Source organism: Neophocaena asiaeorientalis, unplaced genomic scaffold, assembly GCF_003031525.2.
Source record: "Neophocaena asiaeorientalis asiaeorientalis breed wild unplaced genomic scaffold, Neophocaena_asiaeorientalis_V1.1 scaffold169, whole genome shotgun sequence".
In the NCBI taxonomy this organism is placed as follows: Eukaryota; Metazoa; Chordata; class Mammalia; order Artiodactyla; family Phocoenidae; genus Neophocaena; species Neophocaena asiaeorientalis.
In genome coordinates this window covers 1,752,428-1,756,502 of record NW_020172187.1, presented here as the reverse complement: position 1 = coordinate 1,756,502, position 4,075 = coordinate 1,752,428, and positions in this window count along the sequence as shown.

The following is a 4,075-nucleotide window of genomic DNA, read 5'->3' as shown; positions in this document are numbered from 1 at the left end:
CAATACTGTAAATCAGCTATACTCCAATAATAATTTATTTAAAGGAAAAAAAAGGCTAAATAGACATTTTCAGAAATATAAAAAAAGGAGGTAGGCTGAGTAGAAAGGGAAGAAAATATAATAGAAGCAGATAACATGAAAGAAAATGAAAAGATTACATGTCTAGAAAGAAGACTTAAAAGAGAATTGTTTGGAGGTGAAAATGTGGAAATAATTTTGAAATCTAGATTTTGAATCTAATTTTTAAACATGTGGCCATAGGGAATTAGTCATGGGAGTTGAAGAAATAAATTAACTATGAGGAAAATTTCATATAGGTCATCTTCATGACAAAATAACTCCAGCCCTAGGGGGTGAGCCGAATAGTGAAGAAGCACAAGAGCAGAGACGAATTTCTAGAGGATGTTGTGGCATAAGAAGGCTAGTGTTAAATTACAGATTCAAGAAGAGTGAGAAAACGTGTACTTTAAAGAAACATGAACATTGAAAATAAGCAGCAAAGTGATGTTGACAAAGGGACCGTTGAGTATCACAAGAATGCTGATCCCGACTTGGCTCTGAGGCAGATCAGGGATCCACGAGTGTTCAGTGTCCAGTACAGAGAGCTTCAGGAGCTGATAATTCAAAGACTTCTTTTCCTTTTTCTCTTTGTTTTATTCAAAACAGTGACCTGCTTTCCTAATTCCTTTCTCCAGTCCTTATAGTTAATTCAATATTTTTTATCTCTCAAAATGCCCAAGAGTTTTGGTGATTTTCTTTGTTTTAATGAATAAAAACAGTGGGCAGTTTAGAAAGTTCAAAGTTTTGACTAGTAACTTAGCATTTGAAGATTTAACCTAGAGAAATAAGAAGATGTGTCAGGTATAAATTATGTGAATGAATATTAGTTTGTAACATTATATATGCTAATGAAAATGTGGACATAATTTAAATATTAAGCAGCAATACAAGAATATATTATTTTATACCTATTTTGTATGATAAAATATAAAGCGTGACTTTATGATTTCATATAACATATTTTCAAAGTGTTTTAGTATAATGTAAAATACTTAAATATTGTGTGAAAAAAGAATGCTACTAACAATATACTAAAATTAAAATATATTATGCCTGAATGTGATATATTCAAGGAATTGCACCAAAGCTACAAGAATAGTTTTCACTGGATGGTGTAATTATGAAAGTTATTATTTTCCTCTATGGAGTTTGACATTTTCCAAAGAACAGATGGGTCAAATTGCAAACAGCAAGAGGATAAAATTAACCTGTCTTTATCAATAATCGCATTAAATGGAAATGGTCTAAACATTCCGATTAAAGGTCGATACTGTCAAATTGGTTAAAAAAGCAAAAATCAAATGTATGTTGCCTACATGTGGTTTAAATATAAAGACGAAAGTAGGTTAAAATTTTAAAAATATACGGTAATCAAGACTGTGGTATATTGGCAGACATATAGATAAGTACATTAGTGGAATTAAAGTCTAGAGAAAGCTGCATACGTATTTGGACAACGGGTTTTGATAAAGGTGCAAAGGACTTTCAGAGGAGAAAGAAGTCTTTTCAAAAACTGGTGCTCCAGCAAATAGATATCCATATGAAAACAAACAAACAAACAAACAACCCCACAACCTTTTTGTTTTACATCATACCATATACAAACATAACCTAAAATGGATCATGGAAATAATTATAAAACCTAAATCTATAAAACTTTTAGAATGAAATATAGGAGAAAGTTTAATTTATTTATTTTTATTAAAATATAATTCACTTATAACATTTTATTAATTTCAGGTGTACAACATAATGATTCAACATTTGTGTATATTGTGAAATAATTACCACAATAAATCTAGTTAACATCTATGACCTTTCACAGTTACAAAAACTTTCTCTTGGGATGAGAAATTTTAAGGTCTACTCTCGCAGCAACTTTCAAACATGTGATACAGTGTTATTAACCATGGCCACCATGCTGTGTGTTGTGTCCTCCATGACATTTATTTTATAACTGGAGGTTTTTACCTTTTGGCCACCCTCAACCACCCACCTCTGGCAACCACAAATCTGTTCTTTGAATCTATGATCTTGTTTTTGTGGTTGTTTGTTTGAAGACTCCACATTAAAGTGATAAAATATGGCATTTGTTTTTCTCTGACATATCATTTAACATAATACCATCAAGGACAACCCATGTTGTTACAAATGGCAAGATGTCCTTCTTTATTATGGCTGAATAATATTCACAGGATAAAATTTTATGACTTTAAATTAGGCAAAGATTTTGTAGACACAATTCCAAAAGCACCATCCATTAAAAACACATTGATAAAATAAACTTCATCAAAGCTGAGAACTTTTGCTTTTCAACAGATATTGGTAAGATAATGATAATACAATTCACACACAGAGAAAAACTACTTGCATATAAATATCTAATAAAGGACTTTTGATCAGAATATGTAAAACAACTCTCAAAATTCAATGACCAGAAGCCATTTCTAAAAATGGGCAAAGTGTTTAAAGAGAAAATTCACCAAAAAACAATACTGAAGGCAAATTAGAACATGAAGGGATGCTCAACAGCATTAGAGATTAGAGTAATGATTGTACTTTAGAACTATAATGAGATCCTATTATACACCTATTATAATGTCTATAATAAAACCATTTGCCAAGTGTTGTGAGAATGTTGAACAAGTGGCACACTCAGACACTCCTTGCAGGAATGTCAAGTGCTAAAGACATGAATCTTCATGTTGCTTTATTTTTGATAACCAAAACTGGAAACAGCAAATGTATCCATCCAGAGATGAATTGAAAAACAGTTCTGGTATAACCATACAATGGAATACTGTTCAGTTATAAAACAGTTTGAAACACTGATATACAAACAACAAAGATAAATCTCAAAATAATTATACTGAATAAAAAAACAAACAAAATAGAGTGCATACATATGATTTTCATTACACATAATTATATAAATTGTAAACTAATCTATAGTTTATCTGGGAATAGTATGGGCAGAGGGTGATAGGAGCAAGAGATTCTAAGGAGCTTAATGGAATTTTTGGTGGTGATTGGTATGTTCATCATACTCATTTTGATGATGGTTTTATGGGCTTATGCAGGTATAAAAGCTCATCAAATTGGACATTTTACATAAGTGCAGTTAACTTGTGTCAATTTTACCTCAAAAACACTATAAAGCTTTGAAAAAATTAAAATGTTATAGTCATTGAAGTAAAATGCTACGTAGGAAAAAAAAAGCAATTTATTCTGGAGGTCAACTTACATGGCTTCTTTTTTATTACTCAGTAAAATATAAATATAATTGATGTATAGTAAAATATAAAAAGAATTCTGATAAATCAAATCATATAGATAAACATTAAGTCTAATAAAAATGGTTAAATCAAAGACTAACTTTCAAGCATACGATTACCTAATAGGATGTTTTGTATTAAATGCTTTCATTCAACAAACATTTCTTGAACATATTCTATGAGCTGAGTTCCTTAGAAGCACCTAGAATATTTAAGAATGTAAATAAATAAAGATTCAACTATAAGATACTGCGTTGAAATTTGAAGTATGCCGAGGTTTATGTAAGGTGATAGAAGATCACAGTAATTTTTTTTTCTACAAATGTTTTCCTATAAGTTCCAAGGATTGAATATGTGCTCAGAAATAAGTGTACCCAGGTGAATGGCTTGAGAGACAGGAAACAAGCATGGCTTTCATTGAGACTAGGGAAAAAAGAAACCTTAAGCTAAATATGTTTATTAAGTTACATGGTACAGTGGTATGGAGTGCAAGGGGGATTTATAAAGTCAAGAGTCATCAACACAGATGTTAAGTGAAATCATGAGACAGTATGAGTTGGTTCAATAGGATGTGTTAAATTAAGAATAGAAGAGCACAAAGTTTAGGATTAACATATACATACTACTATATATAAAATAGATAACCAACAAGTACCTACTATATAGCACAGGGAACTATAGTCAATATCTTTTAATAACTTATAGTAACCTGAATCATTTTTCTGTACACTTGAATCTAA